At 39.4% G+C, this 25,118-nt stretch overlaps 1 long non-coding RNA gene across 1 annotated transcript in view; it reads right to left on the minus strand.

Annotated features, from left to right (window-relative positions):
- LOC132357484 (uncharacterized) overlaps positions 1-18,288 on the minus strand; it is a 28,413-nt gene extending 10,125 nt beyond the window's left edge. The window contains exons 1-4 of the long non-coding RNA XR_009500229.1: positions 18,183-18,288; positions 16,911-17,049; positions 8,396-8,575; positions 7,853-8,004 (exon numbers count right to left, since the gene is read on the minus strand). This is a non-coding gene — a long non-coding RNA (uncharacterized LOC132357484). The remainder of the gene's footprint in view (positions 1-7,852; positions 8,005-8,395; positions 8,576-16,910; positions 17,050-18,182) is intronic.
- Positions 18,289-25,118: the final 6,830 nt, after the last annotated feature.

Consider the following 25,118-nt stretch of genomic DNA (forward strand, 5'->3'; position numbering starts at 1 on the left):
AACTGTTGATATTCCTTCTATATAGAAGCTTATCAGAGTCATTAAAAAACAGTCATTAATAAACAACAACCCTATCAGAGACATGGAAGAAATAAACAATTAATGGAAAAAATGCAAATTGTCTTTAAACATATGTAAAAGATGCTCAAACTTGCTTTTAGTAAGGGAGATGCAATTAAAACTACAGTAAGATACCATTTCTAAACTATTAGATTGGCAAATCCAAAAGATTATCAACACACTCATTTGATGAGGATGTAAAAAAAAAACATGTCCTTTCACATACTGCTCACGGCGATGCAAAAGGTTATGATTACCGTAGTAGGTTTAATATTTGTTTCCAAAGATATCAGATCCTAGGGCTTCCCTGGTGGTGCACTAGTTAAGAATCCACCTGACAACACAGGGGACACAGGTTCGAGCCCTGGTCCGGGAAGATCCCACATGCCATGGAGCAACTAAGCCCATGTGCCACAACTACTGAGCCTGCGCTCTACAGCCCATGAGCCACAACTACTGAGCCCGTGAGCCACAACTACTGAAGCCCATGTGCCTAGAGCCCGTGCTCCACAACAAGAGAAGCCACCGCAATGAGAAGCCCACGCACCGCAACGAAGAGTAGCCTTCGCTCGCCACAACTACAGAAAGCCCGTGCGCAGCAGCAAAGACCTAACATAGCCAAAAATAAACAAAATAAATAAATTTTTTAAAAAAAGATATCAGATCCTCATCTCTGGAACCTATAAATCTTACTATATTTGGAAAAAGCGTCTTTGCAAATGTGATGAAGTTAAGGATTTTGAAATGGAGAGATTATCCTGATTATCCAGGCCCTAGAGGCAATCATAAGTGTCTTTACAACAGAGAGGCAGAGGGAGAATTGACACAGACACAAAAGGAGAAGGCAATGTGACCAGGGATGCAAAGGTTGGAGTGACACAGGCACAAGCCAAGGAATGTCAGCAGCCAAGAGAAGCTTGAAAAGGCAAGGAACAGATTCTCCTCTAGAGCCTCCAGAAGGAGCGTCATGCTGCTGACACCTTGAGTTTGGCCCAGTGAAACTAATTTTGGACTTCTGACCTCTAAACCAGTGAGTGAATTAATTTCTGTTTTTTATAGATACCAGGTTTGTAGTTATTTATTACGGTAGCTATAGGAAAGTAATGCAACCACTATAAAAGGGAATTTGATTATACCTAGCAAAATTATATATGTTCTTATGCTTTGACTAAGAAATCCCATTTCCAGAAACATTATGTCTATATACTAAAGATATATGGGTAATGACACAAAAAGATGACAGATATAAATACAGATATTCACTGAGGCACTATTTGTATAAGAAAAAATGGAAGCAACTTAAATATCCATCAGTTCTGTGCTGGATGAACTATCACACAACCCACAGTATATACTAAGTAAGCTCAAAGAAGAATTATGAATAGCTCCACATAAAGCTACGGTGGGACATCCAGGATATGCTGCTAAGAGAAAAAGTCCATGTACACAAAGGTATATAGCATGGTATTTTTTTAATCTAAGAATTGGGGGAATTCAAATACAGTTGACCCTTGAACAACACAGGGACTAGGGGCACTGACCCTCCACACAGTCGAAAACCTGCACATAACTCATAGTTGGCCCTCCATATACTCAGTTCCTCCATATCCATGGGTCCTCTGTATCTGTGGTTCCGTATCTGTGGTTCAACCAACTTTGGATCAAATAGTATTGCAGTATTTACTACCGAAAAAAAAATCCATGTATAAGTGGACAAATCTGTATTGTTCAAGGGCCAACTGTATATACACTTGTAGTTATATTAAAAAATAAAAGGAAATGACTTTTGTTTGGGGGACAAGATTTAATAGACACACTTCTCCCTATTACTTTGGCTAGGTATGCTAAAAATCCTGGATATTACAGGTAAAACAAATATAAGATGCCTCTGAAAAGTGAAAAGAAAAAAGGCAGACTGGCTGGGGACTTTGAGATCCAAGTAATAAGGCAGTGAATTCCCTTGGCTTTATTTTTACCTCATACACACCAGATGGGGTGCTGGAGAAGCAGGAGACCCTAAAACACCAAAAGGAAAAGACAAAAAGAGCTCTAAGAAAAGCCTGCTGTATTTAGACACAGAACCAGAAAAAGGAGGAACCTAGCAAGAAACAAAGCTTTTAGACAACAACTGCCCTAAAATCACAGAATGAAACACAGCTGCGCCCTCACCATGGCAGCAAAGACTGAGTGGGAAATGTGGACTCCATGCTCACTTGATTATAAACAAATACCCCTCCCCACTCTTTGGGGTGGTATCAGAGAAGACCCCATGGGAAGGAAGGGCTTTCATCCCCACCTGGTGGAAATGAGCACACACCCCACCCATGGTGTCAGTGGAGACCATGCAAGGAGTCTGACTTCCACCCACATCCAGTGAAAATTAGGCTCCCCTTCCCCTCCTCTCTCATGGAAGGGAAGGCACCCTTCCCCTCTCTGGGCTGGTGCCACCCGAAGCCAAGCGAAACAGTGGAACTTTCACAACCATCCGATGAGGAGCCCTCCTCCCCTCCACAGTGTCAGGGCAGGCCACAAGGAAGGCAGGCAAGAAGTGCCTTCCTACTCCTACCTGGGTGGTGTCGGTGGAGACCTGGTGGGGAGTGAAATCCTTCTTCCACCAAGCAGTAGTAACAGGGCTCCACTTCCCTTCCACCCCCATGCCTGCCCCATCCCCCATGTTAGTAGAGCCTGAGTGGGGAACCTGGACTTTTATCCCCACCTGGCAGTAATGAACACCCCCTCCCCCTGGGATGGTGTCAATGGAGGCCACATACGGAACAGTAAGGAGGTGTGCTCCCTCTCCCAGCCAGGGTAGTGTAGGTGGAGGCCTGGTGGGGAGCCTGAAATTCCACCTCTACCAAGCACTAATGAGGCAGGCACCCCTTCCTCTCCCTCTCTACCCTCCAACTCCTGAGTCAGAGAAGACTGAGTGGTGAACCTGGACTTTCATCCTCACCTGGCTGCTATGAGACTGTGATCCCTTTCCCCCACTGGCATGGTGTCACTGAAGCCTTGCTAAAACAGATGACTTAAATAAGACACAGTCTCATAACATAATACCCAAAATGTCCTGGATATAATCAAAACTCTTCTATCCAAAAAATCAAAAAATCTTAATTGAGTGAAAAAATATAATCGACAAACAACACCACCAAGATAATAATACTGGAATTTTCTAACGTAAATTTTAAAGTAGTCATCATAAAAATGTTTCAAAAAATATTGCAATGAGAAAATACAAACATGCTTGAAACAAATGAAAAAAGTAGAAAGTCTCAGCAAAGAAATGGAAGATACACAGAAGAACCAAATGGAAATTTTATTTAATTAAATTAATTAATTTATTTTTTAACATCTTTATTGGAGTATAATTGCTCTACAATGGTGTGTTAGTTTCTGCTTTATAACAAAGTGAATCAGTTATACATATATATATATCCCCATATCTCTTCCCTCTTGCGTCTCCCTCCCTCCCATCCTCCCTATCCCACCCCTCTAGGTGGTCACAAAGCATGGAAATTTTAGAACTGAAACACACTGAAATAGAAATTCAATGGATGGATGTAACTGCAGAATGGAGAGGAAAGAGGAAAGTTAACGTGAAGGCAGAACAACAGCAACAACCCAACTTTAACGACTGAGAAAAATAGATTAAAAAAATATAGAACAATGCCTCGGGGACCTACCTATGGGACCATAAACAAAAGATGTGATATTCATGTCATTTTTTCTTGGAAGGAGAGGAGAAAAAGTGCATGGGAGAAAAAGTGTTTGAAGAAATTATGGCTAACAAATTTCAAGTTGAGCAAAAGACATAAACCTAGAGGTTCAAGAAGCTGAGCGAACCCCAAAAAGAATTGTTCCAAAGAAATCCATGAAACACACATCATGATCAAACTTAGGAAAATATTAAAGACAAACCCCCCAAAAAAATCGGAAAAAATTTGAAAGCAGGGAGAGAGAAATGATGCGTTATCTAAAGGAAAAAAACAATTCAAATAACAGCAATTTTTTCATCAGAAACCATGGAGTATAGAAGGAAGTGGCACAACATTTTTCAAGGGCTGAAAGAAAACTGTTAACCTAAAATTCTATATCCGGTGGTTATGTTATCCTTCAGGAAAGGTGGGGTATGCAAAGACATTGTCGGATGAAGGAAAATGAAGAGAATTTATCACCAGCAGAATGTAAAGTAAACGAATGGCTAAAGGAAGTTCTTAAGACAGAAAGGAATTGATAATAGAGGTGCTCTTAGCATGTCAGTAAGGAAGAAAGAAAATTGGAAAGAGCAAAAATATAAACATAGTAGCTTTTCCTTTTCCTCTTGAAATTTCTAAAATTCTGTTGAATGGTTGAATCAAAAAGTATTACACTATGTTATGTGGTTCTCAATGAATGTAGAGAAAATACTGAAGACTATTCTACTACAAAAGGTGGATAATAATGGAACTTTGTTGATCACACAATGGAAAGAGTTGGGCATGCAGATACTCACCACTGTTTGAGCTACCTATTACCCATGTAGATATGAATCAGTGAATGAATGAAAGATATCCTAGGATAAGGGCACAAATATTCCCCAGATTCTAAATGATAATTAAAATCTCTACATCATCTCCATGAACACTCACTTACTTTGGTATCATGCTCTTTCCTCTGCCCTTAGAAAATATCTCTATCAGAATGCAGTGCTTTTCAGATGTTTCAAATCTGTTCTAACACCACCAGCTGCATTCTGTAATATCCACTCCCTGGTTATTAAATGCTTCTATTCCAACGCCAAGGGACTCAGGGAAGCCCAAGAATTTTACCCTGCATCTTCATTAATCCCTACCTTCAGTAAGTTGGCAGAGAGATGAATTTAGAGGCAAGGAAAGAGGCATTGTGGGCCCACATGGTAAACTACTGAAGCCCTCCAAAAAAGATCCAGTGATAGGGCCAACTGTCTATGAAAGAACGTGTGCAGATGACATGGCTGAAATCCAGAAACAAACTATTATATCCCAGGAGAAATCCTGTGCAGAGACTCTACTGAACAGGGTTGAAAAAGGTCAGGAAGTATGGATGATAACACATTTAATTAAGTATACTGAGCCCATGCGTCTACAACAGCACAGAGTTACCCAAGCAGAAGGGAGGAGGGGTTTTGTCAAAAAAGATCTGTTTGGGGCAAGGGTCAGATCTTAACTCTGCAGAAATGATAAGTGCACAAGAAAAATATGTGTTTTTTTAAAAAAAAGCCTAAACTTGTCAGAGCAGTGCTGTGTTGTGATACACCTCACTGAACGGATGAAAGGAGGAAAGCAACAAAGGAGGAGAAAAGCCTGAGTGACCTCAGGGATGACGCAGAGACGAAACAAAGGAGAGTGTGGGAAGAGCTAACAGGTGGACAGAGTGTTCTGGTTAAGAATGTGACTTCAGGAGGCAGGTAGAACCTCGCTGGCAGATGGAGTCCATGGAACCTGGGGTCAGAGAGAAACTAGAGGGTGTATGGTTTCCAGATGGTGTGGGGGATCCATTAGTCGTGAATCCTTCCCCTTGATGTCTGCTTCCTACTTTAATGGAGGTTTAGGGAACTGAGCATCAACTCAGCTTCCCTACTGTCTGTGCTCCCGGTTCTTCTCTGCCCCCACGGACCAGCAACACACCAGCAGGGCACTTTCCTCCTTACCATCGTTGTCCCATTTCAGTGTATAAAGGGGCTATGTAGTGTCCCATGGAAGCGAATGTGTTCCTTCCCCAATCAGTCCTACACCTGGACAGCCTCAGAACCCTGGAGTGTCCCATCAGTTACCTCTGAGCTCTGTCTCCTCACCCGGGAGCCCCCACTCTTCACTCCAGTCAGGGTGGACTTCCCCCCCACTTTCTCCCATACAGCCCCCATAAGTCTGGCCCACTGTCCCAGGCCCAGCTCCTCTTTGAGGAGTCTCTGACAACTTCCTCCTCTTTATAAATTAAGAGGGTTCTACAGAGGTGACCAGAACACCACAAGGAACAAGAATGTGTGAAATCATAAACATGACCTCTGTAGCCCCTGAGTCAGTAGAGGTATGAATAGTGACACATGCTTCATAACACACAACAGGGGAAGGAACTCACCTTGGGAGGCTCAGGCTCTGGGACCCAGAAAGAGATCCTGATTCTTGTTCCAGTGACCCTCCCTGCCAACCCCCAGTCACCTCTTCCTAGAACTCCAAGTAGGTCCTGAACCCTCAGGTCACCAACAGAGGACGGGAAAAGCACTATTATTCACTGGAAAGAATGAGGATTTTTCCCCAGCCCAATTCCATTACACTGCACATCACAGAGATGGCACTGAAATTCCTACGTAATATAGTTAGGTGCGTGGTTCCCTTCCTTTTCTTACATCCCCAAATGCTCACTCAAATATAGTAATGCTATTGAGGTTAATAAACAACAACCCTGTTAAAGATTGGAAGTTAGGATAGGAAGGAAGCAAACATTGGTGTTGTGGACGATGTGCCAAATACTGTGCTGGAATCTTGATGAAATTTTACCCTTGAACTCCTCACATCACTCCTTTGAGTGTAAGGACCAGGAGATAGACACATAAACACACATACACACATATAAATATATATATACACATATACATATGTGTGTATATGTGAGTGTGTGTGTGCACACGTTATATATTAAATAACTTAGCAAGCTAGAGGATAAGAACACTTACTCTGTGTGTGTGTGTGTGTGTGTGTGTAGTGCCAACATGCAGAAAAATATTATAATTTGTTTAGAAAAGTTCTCATATGGAATAAAAGGATATAGCGATGCATGGGAATAATAATCATCCCTTTCTGGATACTAATTATCTCTAGGAGAGAGGAAGGGGATACAATCAGGGAGGAGTAAAGTTTTTTCTTAATCTGGATTGATTTTATAGTTCTATGCTCTTCATCTGAAATCCTTCATAAGTAGTAGCACTTTTAGGGGATTCAGTTTTTTTTATCATAAATGTAATACATACTCCATTTAGCAAATGTTTAACATTTTGAGTCAAATGCAGTGTTAAAAAATATCAATACCCAGCAATCCCATCATCATTGAAATTCACACTATGCAATTTCGTTCCATTATTTTCCTCTGCATGTAAATATGTAAATGTAATATAAATGTATTACATACACATTTCCTATAACTATTATCTTACTCTATATACAATTCAGTATCCTTTTTTATTGTTGTTATTTTGGTTTTGCTTTTATCTTAATTCTTGCCTTGAGTACTAGCATGTAGAGAAAGTTTTCTGATTAAATGACAAGGTATAAGATGAAATATAACTATGATTTGTAATGAAGCCTTTACCAGTTAACCCAGCCCCAACTCTTGAACAATATATATGATTGGAAATGCCATACCTGTAACATATTAAATAATGTTACATGTCTGGGTCTGCTCGTGAGCTGTCTATAGACCTCCTTTTATCTGTGTGTCAATCACTCTATCCAACAGTTATAAAATCATAGTTCGGTGGAACACTGTAATGCCAGGCAGTATAATCTTCACTCCTATCATTCACCCTTTGGATGGGTGGTAGGAATAATAATAATAATAATAATAATAATAACAATAATAAGCAATAATAAAAGACACCAATGATCATAGAGCACATAATAGATAAACTGCTTTCTTAAGATCATGCAACCAGCAAGTAATGAATCCCAATGTCAAATCCCAGTCCTTCTGACTCCAAAGCCCATGCCCCTAACTACTGTTTCTATATTTAGTGCCCTTCTATATTAGGCCCGAGGCTAGCACGAGGGAAGGGACTCACCCAAGGTCCTGTGCTCTGTTGATAGGTCTGGCTACTGGGACACATGTTTGATGATTCTCATCTTCTGTCTAGCTGACCCATTATTATTCCTTCTCTTCTGCACTATTTCTTCTTCCTGGGGCTCAATAAGAAACTGCTTCACTCATATCAAACTAGAAGGAAAATAAGGAGATAGGAAAGCACGTGGAAAAAAAAGAAATGATGAGATGGGACCAAAGTTCACTTCTTACTTATACAATTCCAGATGCTGGTTCAAATCTTCTATCTTATGGGACAGAGGAGGCAGGATGGGCCAGGAGTAATATATCTCAAAATCCTGCTACATGCCAGACATTCTTTGAGGTTTTTATTTCCTTTTCTTCTTACAAGTCTGGAAATATGCACTCTTAGTCCCATTTTACAGATGGCCAACCTCAGACTCACGGAGTATGTAAATTTTCCAGGGTCAAATGTCTACACTTTGCCCGCTACACAGATCAACCAGCAGCCTCCTGTTTAGATGATAGAATTCCAGAGCTTGAAGACTGATAATGGAAAACTCACCTGATGTGGAATCTGGGCTGTGTCATGCTCCCCATTGGACATGAAGATGATGGTAGGGAATGAAATCCTACTCCATGGGCCAAGAGGACTGGGTGTGGGGGCCACAATGACTAGCTGATTCTTGAGGTGCTGAACTGGACCCAGAAAGCAGCACAAGCTGTCACCCTTTGGAAAGAGAACCTGAATGGCAGGATATTAACATGTACACAGCTACTTTATGAAAGGGGTTTTACATTTTATCTCATTTAATGCTAACTCTATTTAAGATGAATAATTATCCCTATTACTCAGATAAGGGAACAGAAGTAAAAATTAAGCAACTTGACCTAGGGAAACAACCTTATAAATTACTGCTCCAGGACTCAAAACCCAAAATGACAAAAAGACTAAGTTTTTTTCCCCCTCTGTCCTGTGAGCTAACATTCAGATTACCTCAACGCATTACTATTCAGTTATACTTTTTCAAACAATGGAGTGAAGCACTCTTTAAATAATGAAAATCACTATAAAATATAAAATACCATGTGAATAACAAAAATTAAAAATCAAAATGTGTGTGAAAAGTTGGGAAAATTATTTACCACTTATATTCAGACATAAGGTTTATAACCTTGACGTGCAAAATACTCAAACAATAAAGATAGGTCAATGATATCAAGTGATAATGTGCATAAAAAGCAATATAAATTCCCAATAAATACTTGTAAACATTCCATGTCAAATAAACAAATTAAATGAAAATGAATTTTATTAAATGAAATAAGGAAGTCATAAAGTATGTAGACTGTGATTCTATTTCTGCAAAAGAATACACATCAGTGTGTGTATGTGCGTGTCATTAAATATGTTAGTGCATTACATACAGAGAAAAATCTGGAGAGTAGGCACCGATAAATTAAAAGATGATACCTGTATTATGATGAGCAGAAGATGGAGGCAGAGGGAGAGATAGAATAATTTCAGTTTCTTAATATACATTTCAATATTGTTTAAAGTTTGTTAAAAAACAAAAAGTATTAACTGGTAATTTGAAAAAGTTATTGAGATAAAGTTTTGTAAAATAGGAAAACCTTCAAGCCAAGCCACAAAATGATAGTGCAAAGATCCATTTGTTGATTTAGAAACATGTTCATATACTGTTGTGTGAAAATAACACATTAAAAAGATTTCTTTGATAATAATTCAATGTGTGTGGGTTGATGGAAGAGAGAGGATACTTTCATTTTATAAATTTGCATTTCCGTAGTGTTTTAAATATGGAGCATTTATTGTATAAAATGTTAAAAACATAATAATTATGATCTGGTTATAAATATCATGCTCATATATTCATTGCTTTGGAAACATGTTCATAGCATACTGTTTTATGAGTAAAAGAAGCAGATCATAACAATTTATTTGACACTGTTTCTCTGTATGTGTGTATTTCTATGTCTCAAACTTCATACCAATTACTCATATACCAACTCATGCAGCTTTCCATTTAGCTCACATGGGATGGGACTTCTAGCTTTAGGGCTTCAAAATCCCAGAATGGGCACAAATATAGAGGGATCACCACCAGTATGTGGAAAGTTCCAGAAAGCTTTGGCCTATACGATGGAATTCATTCACCCCCCCACCCCTCAATCCCCCTTCCATTACCTCACCTTTTGCCAAGCCCCTTAGGGGGCTGATGATTCTGACGCATATCACCAGGTGGCATCTTTCTCCATTTTCTGTGGATTATTTTTTCCCCAAAAAAGGCATAATTTTTAGAAATAGAAACAAAATAGTTTCTGAAAAGTAGATAACTAAATAAGTACAGGAACTTTCCTGGTAGTCCAGTGGTTAAGAATCTGCCTTCCAATGCGAGGGACACAGGCTCGATCCCTGGTCGGGGGAACTAAGATCCCACATGCCACAGAGCAACTAAACCCGCGTGCTGCTGCTAGAGAGAAGCCCACAACGAAGAGCCCATGCACCACAATGAAGACCCAGCACAGCCAAAATTAAAAAAAAAAAAAAAAGTACAGTGTAGTTCCAACCCTCTTTGTAAAATTCATATGTATTTAAAAGACTGAGAGGACGTATACTTAGTTTTGTTTCCTACATCTACATCTGCATCTACATCTCTTTTATTTATTAATGTGTATAGTCTACTGTGTACCAGGCACTGTCAGTCCAATTCCACATTTGCATCCCACGCCTTCCCTCTCTTGATCTCTAGACCTGCATAACTGGAAATGCTCACAGGGAGCAAGATGGATGTTAGTGCCTACCCAAAACAGACTCCATTCCAAGCCAGTGTAGTCCAAGCTTCACTCCGAGTCCTGGAAAACCAACATCTAAACAGGAAATGATGCCGTTGAGTGGGGAAAGTTTGCCACCTTGGGAAACTGAGGCATTTTATAATCCTCATGTCTGTTATTTTGCATACTACTAAGGGGCTACTACCTTCTGACAGGATCTCACTCTCAGATACAGAGTGAAGGATGCAGTGACCCTTGTGTGATTTCAGTGTTGATTCTCCTCATGGGTTTTACTTTCTCTTTACTCCTTGTCTAGGTCTGGTGGTAGATTTCAGAACTGGTTTTGTGTCTGTCTTATCCCTAGGGGATGGTCCCTTCCATTTAGTCATCTGAGAGGTTCATGTGAGGTGACATGGAGTTTCTGCTTCAAGTAAGATCTCTACCAGTAAGCAGGCCTGGCCCAAGTTCCACAGGAGACAGAAAAGAGTAGAGACCAAGTTCTCAAATACAAGCACAGGACTGGGACACTGGTCTAAACATCTAATTCTCCTGATTTAGTGGAACAGTTTTTGTAGACTTCTCACATGATGGACACCTCCCCTCAGCATTCCTCTTATACCCAACACCCTAATATGATCCAAATTCTCTTCTCTATCTCCTGCCTGTTAAAGTACACTGTCAGAGAAATTCTCCTATGACCTGGTAGTGGAGAAAACTTGTTTAACTATGACGTAAATTCCAGAAGTAATAAGGGGAAAGAGTGATATGTATAATTTGTTTTCTCATTAAAAATTGAATGGCTAAAGAAAAACATAAGTAAAATGAAAAATTAAAAACTGGGAAAAATACTTACAATTTAGATAACAGTTATATCCCTAATATGTAGAAGTCTTATGAAAAAGTGGATGCAAAAAACAACATAAGAGAAAAAAAGGGGCAATAGATACAAGCAGGTATTTCACCAAAAAAGATGTAGATGCAAGAGTAAAAAAAAGTCTTTAAACACAAGAAAAATGCTCAACCTAACTCATGATAAGCAATGCAAAGAAAAATAACTATAATGAGATACCTCTTCTTACCAATTAGATAGTCTGTGAAGAAATAGACATTCTCATATATTGCTGGTGGTAATGTAAAATAATACTGCCCTATAGAGGGGATTTGATACTATCTAGTAAAATTACATAGGTATTCAGTCTTGGAACCAGTAATCTCTCTTTTGAGAATTTATCCCCCCAAAACAATGCAAAAATACAAAAAGTCATAATAAGCACAAGGCCATTCCTCACAGAACAGTCCATAACAACAGAAGATTATCAACAAGACAAATGTCCACCAACAGGGGGGCTGGTTGAGTAATCTAAAGTACATCTACATCAGAGAGTACTCTGCAGCCATAAAAAGCAATGAGGATTCCCTCTCTAGACTGTTAAGGAGTGATCACCAGGATATAATGTTACATGAAGAAAGCAAGGTGCAGAAAAAATGTATAGAGCTGCTGCTAATATGGTAGCCACTAGCCAGAAACAGCTATATAAATTTAATTTTAAAAAAATAAATGAAACTAAGAATTCAGTGATTGTACTGGCCACATTTTAGGTGCTCAGCCGCCACTTGTTGCTAGTGGCTATAGTGTTAGTGCAGATAAAGGACATTTTCACTTCTGCAGAAATTTCTATTGGACAGTGCTGGTGAAGAATGTGCCACCTTTTAAATCTGGATGGGGAAGGAAACTAATACACATATTTCATTTGCTTGCATATTTAAAATATGGAAAGTTAAAACAAAAACGGACAAAATTACCTACAAGCAGATGGAGGAGCAGCCCATGATGCAAGGCAATGATGTGTATTCTCTTGCTTCATGCGCTGAAAAGTTCAAGAAACAATGACCAACCCAGGAGCAATGCTCAATTCTAGTCCCCAGATTGAGTCGTCTGAAAACATGTCCCACTAAAAGGAATCAGGCTTCCTTTTAGGTCTGGGCAGGGACTGTACCAGGTGAGTCTAGACCAAACTCTCATACCAGAAAGCATATCAAAAAGACTCAAGCCAACCTGAAGGGCACCCCCCCAGACAAAGAGAACAATTTGAACATCAAAAAGATTAATGACTACAATGGGTTAAACCACATCAAATATGTAAGCATCTGTGAGCTCACTATGGCACTTAAAACAAACAAACTAACTAACTCACTGCTCACCTTTGGTGGATCCCAGGGAAAGAACTCATTATTCTGAAAAGTGGAAATAATGCAAAAGAATTACACATACGTTCCTCCTACCTTCCTGTATGTACCACACCTCAGTGTAACCTCATAGTTACTTTATAGAAGAATTCCAGCTAATAAATGCAGAAGAAAGTATAGAATTAAAACATCACCTTTCTGCAACCTTTAAAAGCAGATCTAGGCAATGAACTTCAGAGGCTGCAAAAAATGTGTGATGAAAAGCAGATGCAAAATTTGAAAATGGGTGGATCAGGCTGACAACACCTAAGACCCAGTGATCAATCTCAACAACACAGAAGGAGAGACAACCACACAAGATGAGCCCCCAGGTATAACACAACAGGAAATGCACCACCACATCTGAGGTACTCTTGCCAAAAACCTGAATCTGATCAAGCCTCTAAATCTACTTACCAATTTAAAGGAAATAGGAGGGGGCCAGTAGAACATAATAAATACATAAAAACACAATAGGGATACAATCATCAAAATCCAGAAAGCAAACTCCACAGGACAAAAGTTATAGTTTCTTAAGCAAATAAACTGGAAGGTTAAAAAAAAAAGAGGGTAGACATTCTTTAGATAAAAAGAGATTTCAGAGAAATTAAAATTAAAATCACATGAGCTACTATCACATGAGCTACTACCGCACACACAGTAGAAGAACAAGAATGAAAAAGGTGGAAAATACCAAGTGTTGGCAAGGATGTGGAGCAAATGGAACTCTTATATCCTGCTGTGGGGGAATATAGATTGGAACAACTACTTTGAAAAACTCATTGGAAGTACTGACTGAACATACACATACCCTTTGACTCAGAAATGCTACTCTTAGGTACATACCCAAGAAATGAAAAAAAAAAGCCCATTCAAGAAAGTTTATAGCCTCATTATTCAATAAGACAAAAAAGTGGAATATATCCAAATCTCCATAACAAAGATATTGTGAAATATCCACACAATGCATTTGTTTTCATAATTATTCCCTTTCTGTTTTTCTTAAAACTCTAGTATATGACAAAATGACTCCTGAAGCATAATTTCCACACAAAGAGATACGACCCCACCTAACCTTAACCACTGTGGGCTGAGATAGTTCAAAAAAGGTCTTTTTTCTTCTTCCTAAGTGCACTGGTTCAGAGTGTGGGTTCTAGATACACAGTCCTGCCACTAGTTCTGCCACTTACAAACTGTGTGAGTTTGAATAATTTTATTTCACCCTACAGTCACTCAATTGTCTCATCTGCAAAACCAGGATTATACTGTACAGTAAGTCCCCTACATACAAACCTTCAAGTTGCGAACTTTCAAAAATGCAAATGTGCGTTCGCATGTCCAGTCACGTAAGTTAGTTCACGTGTCTGGCGTACATTGTCACGTGTGTGCATCCTCTACAAGTGGTTGTGCTTTTGTGTACTTCACTGTACAGTACTGTTGCTGTGCAAAATGAGGAGCTTACTAATGATGACCTGATGGAATTGGAGTCCCAGAGAAAGGACGAGAGACAAGAGGAAGAAGTAACTGAAGAACTAAAGAGATTCACGATGCAAGAAATGGCAAGAGGATTTTCTTTATTTGAGGAGGCACTGCTAGTTTTTGAGGAACAGGACCCAAATGTAGAATAGTACACGAAGGTTGCAGCAGCCATTCAGAATGCAATCCTGTACTACAATGTCATCTATAACGAGAAAAAAGAGCTACTACCCAGCTATCACTGGATTATTTTTTCAAGAGGGTAGATAGAATTGAATCCAGCAAGGAACCAGAACCTGTGCCATCAACGTCAGGCATGAGTGAAATTGCAGGTTGCCTTCCATCTCCTATTGCTGATGATCCTTCAGCTCTACCATCTCCCACCTCCTCTCCCTCCTCCAGTCAGTAACTCTTCTTGCCTGTTCACTCTATGCCAGCCCCTGTATGCCAGCTGTTGTACTGTACTACTGTACTTTTCAAGGTACTGTAAGATTAAAATTTTTAAAATTTTTTGTGTTTGTTTTTTATGTATTATTTGTGTGAAAAGTATTATAAACCTATTACAGTACAGTACTATATAGCCAATTGTGTTAGCTGGGTACCTAGGCTAACTCTGTTGGACTTAACAAACAAATTGGACTTATGAACATGCTCTAGGAATAGAACTCATTCGTATGTAGGGGACTTACTGTACTGATCATAGAAGAAAAAACTTTTTAAAAATATTGCCTTGTGTTTTGGTTTTTACAAGGATAAATGTTCAAGAATCACATTATTTTAAAAAATCAACTGCAGAGACATTGGAATACTGTACTCTCTGTGATCTTGGGAGAGTGAAAGTATCTCAGTGTCTCTGTTTCCTTTTCTGTAAAATGGCAAAAACAATCATCTGTACCTCAGGGGTTGTTGTTCTGAGAATTAATACATGAAAACTCTTAGAACAGTACTAGACATACAATAACAACTCAATAAATGCTAGATGATTTTTAGAAATACAAGTTGAGATTTTTATCATTTTGATAGTCTGAGTTTGCATGTGTCTTTAATAAAGCTTAATGATCTAACAACTGAATCCTATTCATCAATTGATGCATATTTAAATCACTAAATTTCACTATAATCACTGTTGAATGACCTAGTTCTTTGGAGAACGTCTCAAAAGCACTTGGAACAACTAATCTCAGGAAACACACCACCATTTCTGCACATGGCCAAACATAAAGCTGAGGCCCCATGCAGGATCCTGCCTTATCCTCACATACCTCCCGTGCACACACACTGCAGGTCCCTCCTGCCCTACCTCCAACATGCCCTGTCCAGGCCACCCATCCTCTGCACACCACTGCAGCTCAGGGCTGATCCACCCTCGTCTCTCCCCTGGACCCTGCAAATTCTCCTAATGGTTATCCCCATAGCTATCCTGTCCCTGTCCAGTCCATTCCCCACACAGCGGCCAGAGTCAACTTGTGAGCACGTGAATCAGAGCATGTCACTCCCACCCTCTAACCCTCCATCCTCAGAATAAACTCCAAACTCCTTACACAGCCCACACCATGTGGCTCCTGTCTGCCCTTGACCTCATCTCCTACCATCTGCACTTTGTCTGCCAAGCAACTGCCACTTGAGCTTGTCCTTTGCTCCTGGAACAACTGGTGTGACTCACATCACAGGGTGAATGACCCAAAGGCCTGCCTTGGTTTCCTCTTGTCATTCAGGATTCAACTCAAATGTCACTTCCTGATAAAGAGATTCACTGACAACTATTGGATAATAATCTATTGTATAATAATCCCTGTCCCAGTCATTTTCTATTCTATTTATGTGTTTATTTTCTTCAAAGTGCAAATCCCCATATGAAATTGCCCCATTTATTGATTTACCTCCTAACCTCTAGTTTTCCCAAACTAGAATGAAAGTTCCAGGAATCCTGCCTGTCTTGTTCTCTGTGCTGTGTCCCCAGTGCCTCTCATACACATCATTGAATAAAAATTATGTAAATCAAGGAATTGTTAACCTATTTGACACAAAGGAGCAGGCACAGATTTAAAGCTGAGTGTCAGGAACAAATGACAACAAAATTAGACATCAAAGGATTCAAAATTTTAAGAAGATATTGTTGCAAATCTATAGCAGTATTTTTCAAACTTGGGTGAGTACCATAATGAACTGAAGAAATTATTCAAAAGTAGATACCTACCACCCCACCTCCCTGGTTTGGGCTCAGCAACCTAGGGTGAGCCCAGGTATCTGCAATTTTAACCAGCACCACCTGACAATTTTGATGAGGTGGTCCACGGACCACAGTTGGAAAAACCCTGAGCTAAACAGCTGACATTTGTGTAGCATTAATCTGATGCCTACCATGCATCTGGAACCATGCACCAGAGTTCTATGATATCTGGGGTGTGTCTGTTAATATTATTACTTGAAAGTGCACTGGTCCTTCCCTCCCACCTACAATCACAGATTGCTTTCCCACATGGGCTCATACCTAAACTCCACAATACTCCTGGGCGGTCGGAAGCATTGGGTACTGTTATCCTGTTGTATACAAGACAATGGAGGGAAGGGTGGTGACTTACCTGAAATGTCCCAGGGATGGGGCCTGATCTCTTCACTCTTGCTCCAGGAACCTCTCTAGCAGATTCAACATCACACTTGGTTCTTCTCTACTGGATCCTGTTTCTGTGGCTCAGAGTCCATACCTTCTCTGATGTTCCACTGTAAGGAAGAGTAAGAGGATAAGACAGCACATGGAATAGAGAGGAATGTGAAAGGATGGGAAAACACGTGAAATGCAGGGGAAGGGGTTGAGGATGTGCTTGCCTGTCCCCACTCAGTTCACTGCAAGTTGTGCAATGATACTTTTCCTCTTCCCCAGCTCCATCACACAGCCCCCTCCACACACAGCAGTGACACTGAGGCTCTCACATCATGGACATGTGTGCTTATTCCTGCTTGTGTTACATGTCCAACCATTCTCTCTGGAGGTCATGCTATTATGGTAATGTCAGAGGCATCATATTGACAGAATGAAGGAGGTCATGTTGGAATGGAGAAATACAATTTGGTGAGGGCCTACTAGATGCCATACACTGTTGGTTGTAATTTTTGGACTTTTCCTCTTCAAATCCTCAAAGCAATTCTCTGAAGTGGGCATCATTATTTCCTTTCTACAGACAGGGAGATCGTCAGGCTCTGAGAGCAAAGTACATGATCAAAAAATTCTAGGGAGGTGTCAACGGACATAGAAGCCAACCTGAAGGGGCTAACACTGGCCAATTCTGTGACAATTTGCGCATCAAAATATATAATGATAGTAACAAATGTAAAAAAGGTAACCCTTTGAGCAAAGTAGGAATCTGTGAGTTATACAGATATAAATACATGAATAAATACATAAATAAGGGGGAGGGAAAAGCTCTACCGTGCACTCAAGTGCCAACTAATAAAACTGGAAGGAATGAAGGAATCAGAAAAGCAGCACTTGACAACTATCATAGTAACAGATGACTCAGCCAAGAATCAAAAATGGATGATCTGTCTGCACTAAATCCCACAGCAGTCACTGAGCCACCATGGTAACCAAGCTGGCCAAGGAAAGCTGCCAAAACGAAACAATAACCCAATTTGGTTCCTAATATGTGCTAGGAACTGAATAGGACAGACACACGCGCACACACACCCATACACACACGCACGTGCTCTCTCCCTCTCTCTCACTAGCCAAGACCTTGCCTTATCCTCCCTCGCCCCTGTTTTTAAAAGGCAAATAGCTCCAGGACACCCCTGGAGCAAGACACCACACTCACTGGGGCCGGGAGGGACCCCAAGGGCAAATCTCTCTGCCTCACCAGACAGCCGGGACACCGATTCCCAAAGCAGGAAAGACACGACTTGGATCCCTTTGTCTCCCCACACCCCAGGGCTGTTCAGCCCTCACCGCCGGGACCCACACCCTCAGCTGAGTCTCAAACACCTGAAGGCGGGACCTGCTCTTCTCGTCAGACCACGTCTGTCTCTGTAGAAAAGTCGTCACGGTCGCCATATTGACGTCAGGTTTCTATGGCAACTGCGATGCGCTGGTTAGTCCTCCACACTGGAAATGCCACTGCACACTCCTCCACCCCCAGGCTTCTCGCTTGAAAGCAAAACACCTTCGCTCTTCAGGCTACCACATGAGAAAGCGTAATAATTAGAAGAATTAGACTGGGATACAGACGGAACTCTGCCTAGTTTGGTGGAACAGAGCATGTCCCTGCTGTCAGGAAGTTTGTTTGCTCTAAAGAGACAGTAGGGAGTATTATCAGTACACAGAGATCCAGGGAGGTATCCTAGGGTTCTTGGAGATGACCTAGCCTTCAGAGGGTGAACATGTAAAATCACAGGCCATGCTAAGCAGAGAGTTAATGTGGCAGAAAACTAACAGACTGTCTATAATTATGTGACTGGATGATGTAGGAACACCAAAAGATGGTTTGATGATCTTCCCTTACCATAAATACCTCAGAAAAGTCATCCTGCAAAACAGAAGTGGTCCCAAAACTTCATTCTACACATTCTACACATTTTACATCTTGATGCTACATTTCCAGGTGGTCTTTATGGCAGTTATGCTGTTTGGTTTAGGCAAAAGTCATTTTTTTCTCTGGGAGAGAGGAGAAAGGTGGGCCAAGATTAACATTTGTTGAAGTCCTACTGCATGTTATACACTCTGTACAGGGTTTTTCATTTGCACCTCACAACAGTTCTGTAAGAAAGACATCATGAGTCTCCTTTACAGATGACCAAGGGCAGGCTTACAGAGGCTAAGCAAGTATTCCAGCATCACACATGAAGTTAGGGGCAAAAATGGGGGTTCAACTTTTGCCCACATCACAATATACCTTGCATTCATAACAGAAGCAGCATCACCTCCAAGGAACTGAAAATTGATTCTTAGGGGTGAAGAGATCTTAGATAGTACTATGTTGTGTTGCCCCCAGAAAGATCAAGGTACATAAACAGATATACACCACATCTCTGGTATTAAAAATTTCACATTCTGTGGATGGGGCAATGATTAGAGAAAAAAGTGTCTAAAAAACCTCCATAAAGTGGATGATAATGAAAAAAGGTTGAGAAACATTCGTATATTCAGTGATCTAACATGTAGATGATGGGCCACCAGGGTTTAAGGACTGGTCATTTTACATTCCCTCATCAATGCTCACTCTTTAACGGCCAATCTTGATGGTGGTGGTGGTGGTGGTGATGATGATGATGATGAAGAAAATGAAATCCTGTTCCTGGGGTCAAAAGACCTGGGTATGGAGACCGTGTGAACTGACTGGTTTTTAAGATAGCAGACAGGGGCTCAGTCAGAAGAGTAGGTGTCTCTTCTGGAAAAGATGATCTGGAAAGTAGAATATTAATGTTTTTAAAACTAACGTAAGCAAGTGGAACTCTAAGTTGTGTCTCCTTTAATTTTAACATTTATTCAAGTTACACGTTATTAAATCCATAATTCAGATCAGACCATAGTAAGTTTGGAGATGGTTAAGTAAATCAGGGAAATTTCTTTGCAAATGCCTGCTCAGTAGTTAAAGCTGGAATTATTCTAAAGCTTTTCCCATTGTATCTGGGCAATTGATGCTATCCAATATACTGCTATTTTTTTTAAAAGATTTATTGATTGATTGATTACTATGTTGGGTCTTCGTTTCTGTGCTAGGGCTTTCTCTAGTTGCGGCAAGCAGGGGCCACTCTTCATCGCGGTGCGCAGGCCTCTCACTATCGTGGCCTCTCTTGTTGCGGAGCACAGGCTCCAGACGCGCAGGCTCAGTAGTTGTGGCACACGGGCTTAGTTGCTCCGCGGCATGTGGGATCTTCCCAGACCAGGGCTCGAACCCGTGTCCCCTGCATTGGCAGGCAGATTCTCAACCACTGTGCCACCAGGGAAGCCCATATACTGCTATTTTTTTATAGTGAATTGTATTATATTTTTAATTAAAATAGTATTGTAATTAAAAACATTTTGTATGGCAAAAAAAATCAGCGAAGCTTGTCTGAAAAGGCTAGAGTAAATATTTTCAAATTATATGAGGGTAATTCTTTTTTAAATTTATTTTTATTGAAGTATAGTTGAATTACAATGTTGTGATAATAGGCTAATTCTTGTGATATATAACAGATGGGCAAATGAAGTGGTAGGCAGCCTCCAAGAAGACACTCAATGATCCACACCTCTGTATTCATGCTCTTTTGTAATCACTTTTCCTTGAATGTGGGCTGAGGTTAGTTGCTTCTAGGGAATAGAATACTTGTGAAGTGGTGGGATGTTACTTCTGAGATTAGTTACAAAGAGGATGTGGCTTCATTTGAAGTACGCTCTTATGCTCACCCTGAGGAAAGCCAGCCACCATGCTGTGTATTGCCCACATGTCAAGGAACCGATGTCTCTGGCCAGCAACCGGTGAGGCCCTGAGGCCTGCCAAAAGACAAAAGTGTGAGCTCAGAAGTGAGTCCTCACCCAATTGACCCTTAAGATGACTGTAGCCCCAGCCTATACTTTAATTGAATCCTTGCGAGAGACTCTGGGCCAGAAGCACCCAGCTAAGCCACATCCAGATTCCTGACCCCCCAAAATGGTGAATTACTACATGTTTGTTACTTCAAACTGCTTTTATTTTGGAGTATGTTATTATGCATCAATAGATAACTAATACATATATAATCACAGAATACATGTAAAGAGCAATATACATGTTCAACAAACATTTGAAAACAGTTTATCTAATGAAGTACAAATGAAAACTAGAGATATACTAAATTAGATGAAAAAAGGCATGTTGCAGAACAATAGGGATAATGTGATTCTAATATTGAAGAAAAGGTATGCGTATTTTGTGTGTCTGTGACTATATGATAATAATTCACCTACAAAGAAACACATCTGGTGAACACGCAACAACCTATTGATATTGAACACCTTTGGCTCAGAGCGTGAGAGTTAGGCAAGAGTGAGATTCAGGGTGATTTCATTTTATGAATATAAAATATATATTTATACATATAAATATGCAAATTTATACATAATATGTAAACAAATATATACATTTAATATTTAGAATATAATTCTATATTGCTTGAAATACTATAAACAGGACATAGTATGAAGATAAAAATTTAAAAACAGAAGTGACATTTAAAGAGATTAAGAGATAATTTACTAATGATTTTATTGTTTTGGAAATATATGGTATGTTTGAGTGTACATCAGCGTGCTTCTATTCCTGAAACTTGATACTATCTGTGTGATTGTATGTCTCAAACTCTATCACCCTAAATATTCATGGGCTGTAGCCATTATGATTTGGGTCAAATCCACAATGTGTCACTTTCTAAGTGTGCAAGCTTAGGAAAAGTACTTAACCTCCCTGTCTCTCAGTTTCTTCATCTGTAAAATGAGGATGAACAACCTCACAGTGTAGATGTGAGAATTAAATGTCATTACTTGATCCAAAGCAAATGTTAGCTAATTTTAATACTTTCATTTTTTATGAGCATCAATCTTTTTGCAAGCACTAAAACCTATAATGTAAATGGCAGATTATTGACATTGAACAACATTCAGTATATATTAGTAGTGAATAAAGGCAGGTTACAATATTACAGGGAGGAAAACATCTTAAATTTTAAAAGTATCATGACTGTATTTGCAGAGGCAAAGCAACAGAAATGGTAAATGTCTGGGTAAATATAATAGACTATTCATCTCCTCTTGAGTTCATTAAAATTTTTAATCGTTGAAAGCAAAAAAATATAATAACATTTTCTGATGACATGTCAGTGAATGTAAGTAAAATACATTAGAGAACCATAACCTTAAGAGCAGAGGGCAAAGGGATCTACAACATGGTAAGGTTACTACATGTCATTTGAAGTGGTAAAATATTGATTTTAAACAGACTTTGAAAAGTTGAATAGGGAGTTTTATAGCAACCACTAAAAATGGTTATACAAAACCAAAAATGTTATACAAAGAGACATTGTCAAAATCAAAATAGAAAAATTAAAATGAAGTATCAAGTAATGTTCACATAAGCCAAAAGAAAGCAAAGAATGCAAAGAAGAGGAAGCAGAGGAATGAAAACCAGAGGGAACAGACTGAAAAGGAACAATAAAGTGGTAGACCGGGCTTCCCTGGTGGCACAGTGGTTGAGAATCTGCCTGCTAATGCAGGGGACATGGGTTCGAGCCCTGGTCTGGGAAGATCCCACATGCCGCAGAGCAACTAGGCCCGTGAGCCACAACTACTGAGCCTGCGCATCTGGAGCCTGTGCTCTGCAACAAGAGAGGCCACGATAGTGAGAGGCCCACGCACCGCGGTGAGGAGTGGCCCCTGCTTGCCGCAGCTAGAGGAAGCCCTCGCACAGAAACGAAGACCCAACACAGCCAAAAAAATAAATAAATAATAATTTTTTAAAAAAAGTGGTAGACCGAAATTCAAATATTTTAACAATTACTGTACATGGTCTAAACACACCAATTAAATGACAGAGATTGTCTAGATGTTGTATCAATTTTAGAGGAAGGAGTTTTGAAGTCTGAATAAATTGTAGGTTTTTTTTACTTCAGTCCTATCTGAAATGTAGTTATATGTTTATATGTCTATAATTTGCAGGTCTGCTGTTCAATGAATACACATTTAGGATTGCTATATCTTGTTGGTGGATTGACCCCTTTATCATTATGTAATAACCCTCTCTGTGTCTGGTAATTTTCTTTGCTCTGAAGTCTACCTTATCTGATGCAAATATATCCACTCTTGCTTTCCATCAATAAAATTTGCCTGTTGTTACCGTTTTACATCCTTTCACTTTCAAGCAACCTATATCATTGTATTTGAAGTGAGTTTCTTATAGGCAGCATTGATTTGGGTCACATTCTTTTCTTTAATCCACTCTGCCAATATCTGTCTTGTAATTGGTATATTTAAATGATTTACATTTAATGTAATTATGGATATGTAATGGATTGTCTGTAATTTTATTTTTTGTTTTGTTTGTTCCCTCTCTTTTTTGTTTCTCTGTTTTCTTTTCCCTGCTTTCCTATAGGTTACTTGAACAAATTTTAGAATTCCAATTTTATTTATTTATTGTTTTCTTGAGTATATCTCTCTGTATAGAATTTTTTGCTAGAGATATATTATCACTGTCTGTTGTTGTTAACATTTCACTACTTCTACTGGGTGTTAACGCTTTCAAATACCTTTTGAAAGCATCTATAGACGTGGGCATTTTTCTCCTTGACTCTATTATTACACTAGATTATATTAATGGATTTCCTGATATTGAAACAGCCTTCTGTTCTTAGAATAAGCTCCACATGTTATGATCTACTTTTTAACGTGCTGTTGGATTGTGTTTGTTAATATTTTATTTAAGAATATTCCTTCATATTCATGTAGGAAACTGTTCTATAATTCTCACTTGTGATGCAATCTTTATTAGGTTTGGAATCAATTATATACTTGCTTCATCATAAGAATTTAGAAGTGTTTCTTCTTTTCCATACCCCCAGAATAGTGTGAGTAGCATTGGGATTATCTTACCTTTAAATGCTTGGTAGAAAACAAACCAAAAAAAGAAATAAACAAACAAAAAGGTTTGGTAGAATTCTCCCACTGAAGCATCTGAGCCTGCTACATTTTCAGGGGAGAAATTTAACCAATTTCTCTATTTCTTCAATGTAATTGGTCTGTTTGAACTTTTTGTCTCTACTGGGGTAAATTTTTATAAGTTGCATTTTTCTAGAAACATCTATTTCATATGTGTTTTCAAATGTATTTAAATAGAGTTGTGTAAATTATTCACTTAAGAATCTTGAAATTTTTCTTTGATTATATGACTACTTCTCAGGAATTCCCTGACGGTCCAGTGGTTAGGACTTGGTGCTTTCACTGCCGAGGACCCGGGTTCAGTCCCTGGTCTGAGAACTAAGATCCTGCAAGCCACTCGGTGTGGCCAAAATAAATAAATAAATAAATAAATAAAATAAAAATAGATAAAACTGGATGACTATTTCTCCTTTGACATTTTAGATGTTGTATATGTTCATTTCCCTCTGTTTTCTTGATTAATTTACCTAGGGATTTGTTCATTTTGTTGACCTAAGTTCTGCTGTAGTTTTTTCTAACTCATTCATTTCTACTTTTACCTTTAATGATTCTTTCCTTCTGCATTTTTAAACTTATATTGTGGTTCTTTATCAGGCTTTTGAAATGAATATTAATTAATTTTAATTTTTATTGTTATAGTTATTTAATACCATAAAAATTCCCTCTGACAACTGCTCTAGCTGTAGATTCTGATATGTTGTATTTTCATTATCATTTTTGTAATCAAGTTGTGCAAAATTAATCTATTTCCACTTTATCCCAAATTTGTCTAGGAGCCTCAGATACAGTCACTTTGCATAAATATTCCATGTTTATCTGAACTGTAGTTTTTTGGTTTTTTTTAAAATAAATTTGTGTATTTATTTATTCATTTCTGGCTGTGTTGGGTCTTCATTTCTGTGCGAGGGCTTTCTCTAGTTGTGGCAAGTGGGGGCCACTCTTCATCGCGGTGGGCGGGCCTCTCATTATCACGGCCTCTTTTGTTGCGGAGCACAGGCTCCAGACGCGCAGGCTCAGTAGTTGTGGCTCACGGGCCTAGTTGCTCTGCGGCATGTGGGATCCTCCCAGACCAGGGCTCGAACCCGTCTCCCCTGCATTGGCAGGCAGACTCTCAACCACTGCACCACCA

This window comes from Balaenoptera ricei, chromosome X (genome assembly GCF_028023285.1).
Source record: "Balaenoptera ricei isolate mBalRic1 chromosome X, mBalRic1.hap2, whole genome shotgun sequence".
Lineage (NCBI taxonomy): Eukaryota > Metazoa > Chordata > Mammalia > Artiodactyla > Balaenopteridae > Balaenoptera > Balaenoptera ricei.